Source organism: Mytilus edulis, chromosome 11 (genome assembly GCF_963676685.1).
Source record: "Mytilus edulis chromosome 11, xbMytEdul2.2, whole genome shotgun sequence".
Taxonomy (NCBI): Eukaryota; Metazoa; Mollusca; class Bivalvia; order Mytilida; family Mytilidae; genus Mytilus; species Mytilus edulis.
In genome coordinates, this window is record NC_092354.1 from 15451691 (window position 1) to 15467353 (window position 15663).

The 15663-nt window shown below is 31.6% G+C and overlaps 1 protein-coding gene across 1 annotated transcript in view; it reads left to right on the forward strand.

Moving 5' to 3' along the window:
• Positions 1–6701: 6701 nt before the first annotated feature.
• LOC139494018 (uncharacterized) overlaps positions 6702–15663 on the forward strand; it is a 43551-nt gene continuing 34589 nt past the window's right edge. Inside the window, exons 1-2 of the mRNA XM_071282184.1 lie at positions 6702–6839; positions 7918–8013. The gene's annotated coding sequence lies outside the window, so the exon portion shown is untranslated. The remainder of the gene's footprint in view (positions 6840–7917; positions 8014–15663) is intronic.

A 15663-nucleotide genomic window follows, 5' to 3' on the forward strand; every position in this document is an offset into this window, starting at 1 on the left:
ACCCAAGGTCAAGGCAATTTTCCCTCCATGTATGTCTTTGGACTCAATCCACTGACAATATTTCATGATAGGTGTTTTGCATGTTAAAATTTGGGCATTCTAAATAGAGGGGGGATTACATTTTAAACGTTTTTATGGAGGGATAAAAAAAAATAGTGAAATATTATGGGGGATCAAGATTATTTTATGTTTGATTTCAAAATGACCAGTCACCCAACCCCTTCCCAGGTAAAAAATGTTAGACCCTTAATTACTTAAGATAAATGATACACAAAAACAGTCAAAAATTTAGAAATGAGAATATTTTGGTTATGAAATATAAAGAATAGACAAAACGAGAAGAGTAAATAACAAAAAAAGAATGGTCGTCGTTTTCTTTCTATAATAGATTTATTCATATTGTAGTGTCGATAACCTTTATTCAACAAAGACACCTTAGCGAACAAAGAAATGTCCCTTCTTTACAACAAAATGTATATATTAAAAAATTTTAGATAAAAAATAAATATGTATGAAATATTATTGTTTACTGTATAAACAGTTCTCATTTTGCATATTTTAAGATCAAATGATTTCTCATGTTTCTCGTCGTATTAATGTATGTTAATTCTAATTTGATGTCTCAATTTTTTTATATATAATAATTATACGCTTATGTTAGGATTTAAGAGATTACATACCATATGCATTAAACACAATGCTAAATTAATTTGCATTGTTGACTTTAATGACAATTTGTACCCAGATAAGTTTTTTGATGAAATTTAATGTGGTGTCAGAAAATCTAATAACTTGATACAATGTTTAAAGTACTATAATATTCCGATAAACAGGTACTGATAAATAACTGACTGATTTAAGACAGAACAACACAGTTGAACTGTTGGTGAGTGTTTTATCTAATATATATTTATTTTGTTGCTCAACATACTTGACACTGTATAATATGTACTTACAGATAATAACAGTTCAACAACCTGTATTTGGTTGCTCTCGGTTTGTATATCTTCCCGAATATGATTTTTATGTTTTAAATTTTGTATTCTCATCTTTTCATTTGAAGAGATGGAAAAAGATTGACGCAGATCATCTCTTTCGAAAAAAAATGGTTGCCTTATAAAGTACGCAACCATGTGAATTCAGATATTGGTGTGTTTCTTCTTTATTGCTGTTTTTAACTTTGATCAGGTTTCATATTTTCATGTATTCGAAAATGTAATTTACAACATATTTTAACAAAACGTTACGAAGAATGCAATTTAGAAATCTTAGAGATCTTAAAGATTTAGAAAATATCTGTTTAAATTATTTATCTTACCCACACGTATATGATGTAATAAGGAAAATGTTAGCTAAAGCGGTATCAGTCTTTACGTTTAAAGAATAATTATTTAAATTATACTCAAGTTAAACATCATATTCGAAAAAAAAACACGTATGTATGACGGTGTTCGTAAAATTAAGTTAACGTCCGATCGAGTTATTCAAAAATATGAATTCCTATTTTCGGTTATTATTTTATCTTTGTACCGCTTAATGAGTGCAACAATCTACGCCGCAATCAGGAAAACAGAATATAACGCTTCGCGACTTTCATTAAAGATAGAAGTTAAATTAGATATCAAATAACCGCTGTTCGAAATTCATAAATCGATTAAAAAAAACAAATCCGTGTTAAAAACAAAAACTGAGGGAAACAAATTAAATATAAGAGGAGAACTACGACACAACATAAACAGAACATTAAAATGTAATACATACAAAAACGAACTATAATATAACAATGGCCATATTCCTGACTTAGTACATGACATTGTAAGAAAAAAAAATCGTGGGTTTAACCTGGTTTTGTGGCATGCCAAACCTCCCGCTTTATGACAATGTTAGATATAACATTAAAATGACAATATTTCATCACAGGACAACAATACAATTAAATGGGAGAACATATAGGACAGGGAAACAGATTTATTCACTGTATTCAACATTAAGAAATGCCCGTACTAATTCCAGACTATAACATTAAAATGACAACATTTCATCGCAGGACTACAATACAAATAAATGTAAGACCATATAGGACAGAGAAACAGATTTATCCACTGTATTCGACATTAAGAAATGCCTGTACCAAGTCCAGAATGTGACAGTTGTTTACCATCCTTTTGATAGGTTTTTGATTAAAAGTGCTTTTGATTTTGCTTTTTGATTAGAATTTTTTTGTCTTAGGTATATTTTAACTTAACTGATGATGTTTTCGATCAAGTAAAGTTGTAAAGGGTATGTTGCCACTTAATATGTGCACAGCATTGAAGCATTGAAGCAGAATCGGCTATAATTTACATTACAAAAAAAAACTCAAAAGGCCATCACTCTTTCTATTATATATGTATTTGATGAAATATATACAAGATGTGATAATGCCAACGAGACAACTCTCCATCCAAGTCATAATTTGTAAAAGTTTACCATTATAGATCAAAGTACGGTCTTCAACACGGCACCTCGGCTCACACCAAATAGTAAGCTATAAGGGACTTCATTAAAACTGGATAACCAACGGTCTAATATATAAATAAAAAACCAAGGAACATTATGAACCACATCAACAAACGACAACCACTGAACATCAGTTTTAGAGAGTTAAATGGTATAGGATACAAAATATCACAATTGACAGCATTTAAACATAAGCATTTGTGTCCAACACTTTCGTTTTTTATCTTTTTATCTTAACATATCTACAATAACTTTTTGTACCTTTTTTGAAAATTTTAAAGATCCCCACACATCCCTCAAACAACAATTGAATTAAATCTATTTAATTCATATCCTGATTTTTTTAAATTTAGATTTACAAGATTCAATTATTTCGTACTAAAAAAAAACAAAAAGACCAATTTGAGTCATTGAACTATAAGTTATTTCGAAATACTATGACTAGAACAGTGGACCTTAATTATAACGGCAATGCTAATGATCTTTATTCCAATCTGTAAAGTGATTAAGGTGGACTTTTGAATTTATGATGCACCTTTATACTGATATAAAACCATATATCTTTTCTTGGTATCTAATTAGGATAACTAATTATAGAAATCAAATAGTCATATGACATAATCATACGACATTCGTTATATTTTGTCGGTTATCTGCCAATAACAACTTGTATGAACTGTGGAATGTTTAAATCGGACAATTTGATTACATGTTATTACCTCATTCATGTTCATGGTCAAAGATGTAAAGTATGACCTTAAGTAGTAATCCTTTCATTGGTTGTCTTCTAATTTAAACTTGTCTACCAGAGGGTAGTGGCCAAATAATAATCAGACAGACGAGTGTTTTATCAACCTGTTACAAATCAAATCAAAATATTTGGGAAAGCTTTTTTGAAAGAAAGTATTCTTTTCAGTTACAAATTGAAATCGTGAAGATATTTTGGTTGGTTTTTTCTTGGGGCGAACTTAAACAATACATATACATGTTCCCCTTGTGATAATCTGTGCATTTACTAGGTTGATGAATCGTAAGGTAGATACTTCTTGTAACGTCTGTCAATATTGCCAAGGCTTTAACTTGATTATACTTTTTTCAAAAGTAATTTGGTGATTTGTTTAGAAATTTTCGTTATGGCCCATGGCTCCAGAAAGGTTTTGAATTTGTCATATTTTTAGTATTGTTAATTTCGCCATTATTCCAGTAATTAGTAAAAAAAAAAATAGAACATAATTAAGTAAGTGTAAATTTTAATCCTGGTAACCATAATGAGTTTATTTACAACCACTAGGTCGATGCAAGTTTGAAAATAATAATTCTGGGTGTAAGTAAAACCAATTTTTCGGGACTACTATGTGAAATACTAGACCAACGAATAAGAAAATGCATAAAAAACAAAACAAATACAAACGCAAAAAACAAGAAAAAACAAGAAAAAAACCAGAAACAAAAATATAAAACAAAATTACTGAAAAACACACAAACAGCAAAACACGTACATTACGACACCTTTAGAGACAGACAACTATTACGTTTGTGTAACTGATACTTATTTTCTCTATGGAAATATATCCTGTAGTGTATGCAACTGTCATATGGGAACGTTTTCATTGGATAATTGATTGAATGGTCTGTGTGTATCACATCATACCTTATCAGGTCCACAACAAGTAGTTTCAAATAGTCTCCTTACTGAAATAATAAGATATCTGTATTGTATCGTAAGGGCCTTCGTAAAAAGTAGATTTTTTAAATCGAAATATTCAAATAAATATAAAAGGAAAACCCTTGACGAACTAAATTAGAATATATATTTCCATATTGCAATGAATTCGTAGATGAATCCAACAGATATTTGCATATGTTATATTTAAATACTACTAAATTGAAGAGGCAGACTTAAATATCCGGGGAACTTTAAAGACATCTAGTTTATTGTACATGTATAACGTGATCAAGCTGGACTCTCGATTTAATGATGCACCATGATAATAAAATCGAATCAATATTTTTGTGTATTTACTAATTTTAGATACTAAAAATCACATGACATATCATAAGACACTCTTGGCATCTTTGTTATCGGTAAATTTGTCCTTAACATTAATGTTAAATGTTCTAATTAGAGTACATGCTATCAAATCATATCTTTTCTGGGTCAACATATGAGGTTGTCCCCCGTCCATTTATCGTCTCCGTTTTCTGTCAGTGATCCTTTTTGCATCTTCATCTCTGAAAGTAGAGACCAGAGAAAAATAGACAGTTTTGTAGTAACCTGTAACATGTGCAGAGCATTAGAAAAATGTTTGATATTTGCCACTTTTGGTAACTCTCGTGTCGTCCTTTGTGGTTATCAATAGTCTAGCAGTCAGTATGTTTGGTTTGACGTGAATATCAATGTATTCATTTTGCCATAAATTTACTGTTTATAAAACTAAACAACATACACAAATTAAGAGGGTCTACACCAGACAAATATTGCATTTAATTTAGTCGTTTTGGCAAAACGTTTCGAAATTTTCAGTATTTAAAGATTTCCATCTTTGGTTTCGATTTGGCTTTTCTACTGTTTAGATTAGAGATCCAAATATGGGTGCTGTGTACACGAAATGCACGTCTATCGTACCACATATCAGTCTAGTTTATTTATATTGTTTTCGCATTAACATGTTTGAAGAACAGACTATTTCATTGCATGAAACGAACATATTTTAGAATTTAACCAATTTTGATCCCCTACCATGAACATTAACTAGACATGGGATGTAACCACACATCAGATTATTCATAAGAATTGGTGAATATCTTTGTTATAGCACCCGTTTATAACTTAACGTTTTAAGAAAGAAATAAAACTTAGATGATGTGTTTCTTCATATATTAGTACATTCGAAAAAGACTGGAAAAGATAAAATAAAAAAATTACTGGAACTCCTAGGGAATTTCAAAATGGGAAGAACCTTATCGAATGGCAAAATCAAAAACTCAAACACATCAAACGAATGGTTATCAACTGTCATATCCGTTGCCAAAATTATAGAACAGACATTTTGTCGTGTAGAAAATGGTGAATTGTACATAGTTTTTAAGTTAGCTATACCTCACACTTGTATGACTGTTGCATCTAATTTCATAATGTTGACAACGAAGCGTTAGCAAAACAAAGAGATAAAATAGGTAAAAATACAGCAGTAAACATTGTGTTATAATCTTGATTGCTATAAAAACATACAAATATGTAACAAAGAAGCACAAAATGGCATACAGACCAAGCATGTTAACAAAAATTAAAGACAAGAATACACGACTTATCATAGTACAATAAAACAATTACAGGATGTTTAAGTACAGAGCTGTGTCATATATGTAACAAAGAAACATAAACAGGCATATATGAAAGACAACCAATAAACAATATTTCAAAGTAACACTAAAAGACGAAAAAGAAAGACAAGAATGCTTAAATATCATAAACAATAATAACAGGATGTTACAAGTTCCTCAGGTATCTTAGTAATGATAAAAAAAAATAAACATAGATGCAAACGAATGCATATATCAAATTTAAAAACCTCATTGCCTTCTTATTTTTATATTTTATTTGTGTATGTTAAATCCACCAATAAACGATTGAAGGATTTTAACCAATAGAACCGACTGGCCAGATCAAAATGGCTCTTAAGTAGAAGCACGCTTTTGACGTCAGAATGGTAATGTCACACACGTAGTGATATAAACTAATTTTGTCGTTCAAAGAATGAAAATAATATAGTCTAGTTTTGATTCTTTTCCATTCTAGTAAACTATATTTTCGTCTACACACAATAAAACGAATTCGATGTTTCAATATGTCCAATAGAGATTGTGTATACAAAATGATTCTGGTACGCTACTACGCAAATATTTGAAAGCCATTGATGTTTAAACAAGTACGACTTGCTTGAATATTATCGGATGGATAATAACGTAGACACAATAAAAGCTATCTAACTAACATCATGAACATTGAGCTATTCGGTAAAGTAATTTGTCAACATAAATTATTGAAAATTACTGAGGAGAACTTAGTGGATACTTGTTTGAAGACTTCATTTATACCTCCTCTGCATGTGTTTTGATAACTTTGTTTACTTGGCATTGACATGTTTTCTTTATCTTCCAGTGATACAAATTGTTATTTGTGTAACCTGCATTGTACGGATGTCTCCATAGATAATAAATCTACTATATAAGTAATCATTTAAGACTTCAAGCACATCATTTCATCTTGATAATTATCATTAATGTTGAAAACAAATGCAGCTGTGAAGTGACACAGAATGAAGTACAAAACCTTTTAAGTAAGTTAAATACATTTTGTTTTTAAACGAATCAAATATTTAACCACGTATGAGACTTCTTATAGCGATACATTGACTTCGATTTCTAAAAACAAGTTTTCTAAAAACAAAAGTCGGTTCTATTAGACCACACAATGTGAATACAAACAAATCGTCAATTTCTTCCAAATTAACAAATAACAGATAATTTCATTAATAGCAGAAATTTGGATTTTCATCGCAATTTAATTAACACATGTCGATTTCCATTGTTTTGTTTACGGGGTAATACAGTGAAGGAGAAGATGTAACTATATTTTGAAATGATTCATAACGGTTGTTATATCACATTACATATGTGTAATATGGAATAAAATATTTGTTGAATATTACGCTCTGTGTCTCTTATGCTGTGATTCAAATCTAAAGGATTCTTTACATATGAAAAACTCAATAACTATACTTCGATTTCTTTTTCTTACATGTCAATGCATTACGGTCAAACACATATTATTTTCGAACAACGAAATTGATTCATGAGGTACTGGCACGAAATGTATTGTTAACGTTCTTGCTACTTATAATGTTTGTGATATATCTTATGCAGCATCATATACTTATTATCAATAGACTATATAAAAACATAGCGAAATTCTTTAATTACAATAAATAAAGTTAAGACCATTGTGTTTAATTAAATGTTAAGCAGACGACTTATCAGAGACCGCTGTGTTTCGTTCCGCTATTGACTTTGTAATTTATAGTGACAGACCTTTGTGCATATTTGTGTTCACTATCGATTTTTTTTATGTCCATGACGTGTTTAAGTATTTTGAAGGACCAAAACATCTGGCGATTGAATACATAGACATAAAGTGTCATATCGAAACCGAAATCGTACAAAACATCATAAAACAAAACATATTATATTCTCAATTCGGAGCCTTTACTGGGGCATACAAATACATGCATGTTATGAAAATAGAATGATCCTAATAGAGATAGCCATTATACAAACTAGTTCTGACTAATAACGTTATGTTACAATATATGTTCGTTGATAATTCATGATAGTAAAATAAGCCGGTTATCATTACAGACGTTGAACAAACGATCATACATTGATACCCAACATATGTACGGATAACACAATCAGCAGTGAAAAACAAGTATGAAATCGTACAAAACGTCATAGGTAAGTTAAGTTTAATCAGTTTGTATTGTAACGAATGGAGATTGTTTTATTTAAGAGACCCAGGCAGTATTCTGTAATTTGAGATTATTAGGTGAAAAACATAAAGAGAAGGAAGAAAAGAAAAATAGTCCAGAAAGAAAAGCAAAGGGTGTATATTTTCTACGAGAAATGATATACTTCAGCTTAATGGAATAATTTGAATTAAAAAAATCCTTGAAAATGATTACCTGTAGATGACTTTATCAGGTTTTCAATTTGAAAATTAACTCAATGAACAATGATGAATGAACTTAAGACTTTTGATTGGGTTCATGTGAAACTCGGTATTGGGTTTTCAATAGACTAAAGAGACTTTGTTTTTTTAAATTCTTTTGTTTTTTAGTTATGGTAATGATGGTGCTATTAATTTCTCTCTACTAATGATAAATTTCGAATATTCTTGTGATATCTCCCGCTTAATTTTTTTCATCAATTCATTTTCGAATCTTTATTAAGGAGACTTGTCTTGTCATAGAATTACCGTCCTTAAGATTATAATGCGCAAATCTAAAGGACTATCCGTAATCTAATTGTTCGTACACCGAAATGAAACTTACTTTACGTCATTGGTTGAATTTCAATTGTTAAGAACGATTTTAACCAATCACAACGTTTTGATGTACGCTTTTACACATAAAACAAACTTTCATAAGGGAAGCTATAGTTTTCGACTGGCTTTGGCTTTCAACTGACTATAACTATCTCGAAAAATACTTAAAAATATAACCCCTAAATGTTATCCAAATGAATGTTTGCTTGAAAGTGTTTTTATTCTACGAAATATTTACACGAAAATTTACTCAAAATCTGTAGTCACTATGATAAAGCTTGAATGTGCAATCTCCATATCTCATAAAATTGAAATGATTCATTGACAGATTTAAGTTATGCCACAATATAAATGTATAATAAATAACTTTTTTTTCATAATAATACATCATAACGATATGACAAATCAGTTAACGTAGACCGTGTATATTTACGCCAAACATTTTTCATTTTAAGCTGAAAAGATAGATGTTGCAAAATACTCTACAAATTTTAAAGTTAATTGGTTTGATAAATGTAACAAAAATATGTTGAAGTCACTTTTGAAAATCATTTTGATTCGTTATGAAATTTGAAATTTGTAATTTTCATGAGATTACATTAATTGATTTCACGAGGATAATATAAAAATTAATGATAATGTTGTCTTTAAAAGATTTTATCTTATCAACAGTTTGAATAAATCAAAACATTTGAATTTGATTGTTTAAGAAAAGAAAAAAACATCTTTTTCTATCTTTTCCAATCTCCTTCTAAGGAACAAAATATTGAAATTGCTAACCTTAAGCATTTTTCAATTTGCCTTAAAATATTGAAAAATGAAAATTGCTAAAACGTGGAGCATTTTTCAATTTGCCTTTAAAAATTGAAAAATGAAAAATGCTCCAACGTGGAGCATTTTTTAATTTGCTTTTAAAAATAAAAAATGCTAACGTGGAGCATTTTTCAATTTGCCTTTTTATAAAAATATTGAAAAATGAAAAATTTCCCGTATTGGTTGAATTTTCATCTTTAGAACATTTTCTCAAAAATGAAAATGTTTTTGTGTGGAGCATTCTTCAATTTTTTTAATCAAAGATATTGAAAAATAGATGATCAAATTATTTTTTCATTCTTTGTTTACACTTAGGAAGTTTTGTTTTTATGCTTTAAATATAATACACATGTGTGTATGTGTGAACCCGTATATACACATTTATTACCTTACTTCGAAAAGATAGGAGAACAACAACGCACCAGCAAAATAGTTATCAATGGTACCAGGATTATAATTTAGTAAGCCAGACGCGCGTTTCGTCTACATAATCCTCATCAGTGACGCTCATATCAAAATATTTATAAAGCTAAACAAGTACAAAGTTGTAGAGCATTGAGGATCCAAAATTCCTAGAAGTTATGCCAAATACGGCTAAGGTAATCTATGCCATTTTGTGATGTGGCGCAGGATTATTATGCAATTGTTATTTCCCTTCTTTACAACGATGAATTTTATATTTCCCTATTTTGTTATTTACATTCAGGTTAATTAAATATTCCCTATATATCTATTAAATCAAATAGATATTGGTATGTTGAATTTATTGATAAAGATATTTATTTTTACTCCCAAGTTTAGTATTTTCTCGTTGCAAAACATTTGTAAACTTCTTTAAAAAGTTTATGTACATTTAATATAAAATCTGAGCAATCAGCCGGTAATTTGATCTACACATTATCATGCCCGTACTTGGAAACACGTATTAGTTTTGGCTTTTCAAAAACTATGCAGAGCTGAAAGCCATAACAGTATGCCCTATAAAGCCCCCAACGACAGAATAGTTAAACCGAAGCCGAGAGAGATATTCCTGAATGTAAAGTAAATAAAAAAATATTGTAACAGGAAATTTTATGATTTTATTAACATAAAATTTCGTACTTTCATGCACTGACTACGGGTTTGATAATACCCTCGTTGACAACATAGAAAAGATGTAAAGATAAAAACAACACCTAGGAAAGCTGTTCTTTTTCCAGTCTCCCTGTATAAGGTTGATGAATATGCCATATACCTTCTAATAAAATAACTAGATAAAATGAATTGTATAATTAAGTCTCCCAAACAAAGTTTGAAGACTTATTGTTTTTGCTCAGTTCTTATTATTTTTATTATTAGGTCTTTCCACTTTTCTGTGGAAAGACCTATTGTTTTTCTTCTGGTTATTTTTTTTTCTTCCGCCAAATTTTGTTCTTTGCGATAAACATTTGTTTCGCAATATGTCGCTTAGATATTTGGTATATGATATCGAACAGTTTATGCGCTTTTGAAATTTACCCTTCGTAACCGAATACTTTTCTTTGTAGGAGTTATCTCCCCAAACACTGTTTTCCTTGTGATCACAACTCCTTCGCAACCGTAAAAGATTACGACAAATTTATTTTATAAAATTGCTCGTTATATCCTTCGCATGATTTGTCCAATTTCGACCGAAGCAATATGAACGCTCCATAAGAGAGTTATTTCCCTTTTTGTATTTGAAATTTTGAAATGTATTTTAAACTGGATCCCCATAAGTGATAGAGACCTAGGATCTTTTGATTTGAGGTCCTTGGTCCAAAAAAATGAAAAATAGGTCAAGGTCAAAGGTCAAGGTCATATTCTAATTTTTTAATTTGTCTTATTTTCACTCATTTTCATCAACCTTATAAGATATCGACAAATTATTTTGTATAAATTGTTAGTTGCGACATGTGGTAACTAAATAATTTTAGTTGAAAGGGTGCGTAAACAATGAATGGGAGTTTTAGCCCCTATCATATCTAGAATTATGTGTAAAGTGATATAACTTATTAACCATACATATTAGAGACCTAGGGTCTTTTGATTTGAGCTCCTCAGTTTGTGACCTTGAAATTGAGGTCAAGGTCATAGGTCAATATGACGTTCTAGATTTTGACCTTTGTTTTAAATTCATATCTATACATCATAAAGCCATATGAACTGACATTTTAGACTGATTTTTAATATTTCAATATCAAAATAGATATTAACTGGTGGAAAGACCTTCACAATTGGTTTTTAATTCTTCTTCTTCTTCTTCTTCCTCTTCTTCCGCCACTTTAAAAATGAACTTGTCCGCAGCGTTTCTCCAAAACCTATTGTCAGATTGACCTAGAATTTCATAAAATGGTAGACTAATATGTCTAGGTGAGCCATCAATCTTTCGTTTGTGCATTAGGGTCTATTAAGGGGTATTTTGGGGGGTAGAAAGGAGGGAGGGGTTTACTATAGAACCTTATGGGATTTTATTTTCTAAAATTTTCAAATGAATATAACTTGAAAACTGTAAGTGATAAATACATGCAGTCTTCAGAATTGATTATAGGACATTTAAACAAATCACATGAAATATAGGGGGAGTCCCTGGGAGTTCATCTCCACCCCCTTCAATTTGAGAATATGCTTATATCTTGTAAATGGTCCAGATCCCCACCCCTAAACCATATATATTCTTAAATGGGACGATAAAACAAATCAAATGAAATTAAAAGGAGGTCCCCGGGGGTCATCCCCACCCCGTTCAATTTGAGAATGTGCTATTATCTTGTAAACGGTCCAGACCCCCAACCCTAAACCATATATATTCTTGTAGGGGACAATAAAACAAATGAAATGAAATTAAAGGGAAGTCCCTAGGGGATCACCCCACCCCCTCTTATTCGAAAACTTGTAAACGGTCAACATCCCCACCCCTAAACCATATATATTCTTGTAGGGAACAATAAAACGAATGAAATGAAATAAAAGGGAAGTCCGGAGGGGGTTTCCCCACCGCCTCTTGTTTGATAACTTGTAAACAATCAACATCCCCACCCCTAAACCATATATATTCTTGTAGGGTACAATAAAACAAATGAAATGAAATAAGAGGGAAGTCCCAAGAGGGTCACCCCACCCCCTCTTGTTTGAAAACTTGTAAACGGTCAACATCCCCACCCCTAAACCATATATATTCTTGTATGAGACAATTAGGCTAATCAAATAAAATTAAAGGGAAGTTCCTGGGGGTAGCCCTACCCTGTTCAATTTGAGAATGTACTATTATATTGTAAACGGTCCAGATCCCCACCCTTAAACCATATACATTCTTGTAGGTGACAATAAAACAAATCAAATGAAATGTAGGTAAATTTCCTAGGGGTCACCACCATCCCCTCCTGTTTGCATACTTTGAAATGGGACAATTAAAAAAATCACATGAAATATAGGGGGAGTCCCTCGGAGTTCATCCCCACCCTTCAATTTGAGAATATGCTTATATCTTGTAAATGGTCCAGATCCCTACCCCTAAACCATATATATTCTTAAATGGGACGATAAAACAAATCAAATGAAATCAAAGGGAGGTCCCCGGGGGTCATCCCCACCCCGTTCAATTTGAGAATGTGCTATTATCTTGTAAACGGTCCAGATTTCCACCCCTAAACCATATATATTCTTGTAGGTGACAATAAAACAAATGAAATGAAATTAAAGGGAAGTCCCTAGGGGGTCAACCCACCCCCTCTTATTTCAAAACTTGTAATCGGTCAACATCCCCACCCCTAAACCATATATATTCTTGTAGGGGACAATAAAACAAATGAAATGAAATTAAAGTGAAGTCCCTAGGGGATCACCCCACCCCCTCTTATTTGAAAACTTGTAAACGGTCAACATCCCCACCCCTAAACCATATATATTCTTGTAGGGAACAATAAAACAAATGAAATGAAATAAGAGGGAAGTCCCAAAGGGGTCACCCCACCCCCTCTTGTTTGAAAACTTGTAAACGGTCAACATCCCCACCCCTAAACCATATATATTCTTGTATGGGACAATACAGCTAATCAAATAAAATTAAAGGGAAGTTCCTGGGGGTAGCCCCACTCCGTTCAATTTGAGAATGTGCTATTATATTGTAAACGGTCCAGATCCCCACCCTTAAACCATATATATTCTTGTATGGGACAAAAAATCAAATCAAATGAACAAGGGACCATATGAATGGCGAGTTATGGGAGCTTTGTTTGGGAGACTTCGTAACAGCATCCTGTTACAATTACTTCTTGTTTGTTCACTGTTTTTGGTTTTTCTTTACTTAGCTATTTATAGTGGAAGATATTAGCAAGCAAAATTGAGGGAATTGTGCAAATGATGATACAAGCACGAAAATTAGCACGAAGCATCATTATTATATACTTTTTAAGAAAAAACTGCTGGCCATAAAAAAAATCATTTTTTCATGATGGCCATCACCTTTTCTAAAATGGCTGTTTTTTCTCAGGTTTAAAATACCTATTTTCTGGAGAAAAAAAAATCTTTGACCTTCTTTTAGACTATATATTATCAGATTTGGTGGCTACCGTCTTTTCATCTGACATATATACTAGAAATGAATATTTTACATGTTCAGGGTTTGCGCATGCGCGAAAATGTTACAAAATTCACACAAAAACATTTGAACTATTCATTATATACTAATAGCGCTTTTGGATTTTTAATTAGGTTATGAATTTGTTTGATACCATTTTTTAAGGTTATGATACATATGCGTTTTAACAATTTCGCGCATGCACAGACTATTTATAGACATAAAAGGAGATTTGCACGCACTATAAGGGCACAATTATGTAAATCGTTGTTCATCTTACAGATGAGGATTTGGATTTTGTAAACATATCTTTGTCATCATTTCATTCCTCAAAACATCTAGGTTCTTCTGTTCAAGTTTGTGTAACGTTTATGATGCCACTGTTTGAAAACACGTCCTTTCAGGTGCAATGATCAAGCATTCATTGAATAAGGTGAAAAAGGTTGTTAATTTTCTAAATCCCGGGCAACCATAATCATAGCTGCAAAGCAACCACTTTGGCATTGGTTAAGCAATTTTAGTGGAAATGGCCAGATTTGTACGGAGAAGATAAGTTTATCGTCATGTTTGGTGGATTGTACCTTACATTGACTTGTTTTAAAAGTCTGAGTAAAATATTGCTTGATAGTGGATGGGCATGTGCCCTCACTGAAGCCGATATTGCAACATCTAGAATGGCGATATATGTTCAAATGTAATAAGAACTAAACGCGCACATCAATGACAGCATGTGTGTTGATTGAATTGATAATGCCAGCTTATAAACGCATAAACGTAGAACATATAACTCATGACTCTGTGACGTTTAAGTATTTGATCAACTGGTGTAAGGAAAGAGAGTCATCTCAACCACAGTTTAATTTCTGGCGTTCAATTATGAATTAAGAACTTCTTGTGCTTTCGGTAGTACGCCCATTTTAAAAGTCAGATATCGTACTTTACAAACAGTCCATACTAAGCAGGATACGTATTTTGTTTGTGTTGATCATGCTGATTATGCTCGATGGTTACCGATCGCGATCCATTTCCGAGGTATGGCATCCCTTCACGAACATCACCAACTTGTGGCAATGGAATTTGCAAGTGGTAATCTTACTTTGCGTAAGACCAGATAGTTGTTTTCTTATATCACAACTGATCAGGCACAAACACAGAATAATACAATTGTGAAGGGGATGTTGGTGCCATACATTTAACCGAATATCCCTTTAGGACGATGGATGGTAGCCGGACCAGAAGTCAGTAGACCAGTAGATGAATTTTAAAGATCTAGTGGTTTGAGTCATTCTATAACAGATAAACGACATCATGAAGACTCTACGATACACACAAATATTTCTTCAAAAAGCTTCAAAGGCTTTCCAAAGTGATGAACAAGTTTGGAAATTCATTTCTACAAAGTCGTCAGATCTGTACACAATTGGCTCATTTATGGAAGTTTTGGATTCGGAAGCAAGTAAGATATGTGTATATAAACTCCAAGATATTGGGTCCAAACAATACGGATATCTTTTGAAGCAAATGCAAAACGAAAGAGAATCTGCTTTTTATAGCCAGATAAAAAGAACAATTCCTTATAAAAGGCGTAAAATGAAACTGGAAACGTCTTTGTCAAAAGCGGGAGAACCTGAAAAGTAATTGCGATCTCTTTATTTTAATTTAATTTCTTGTC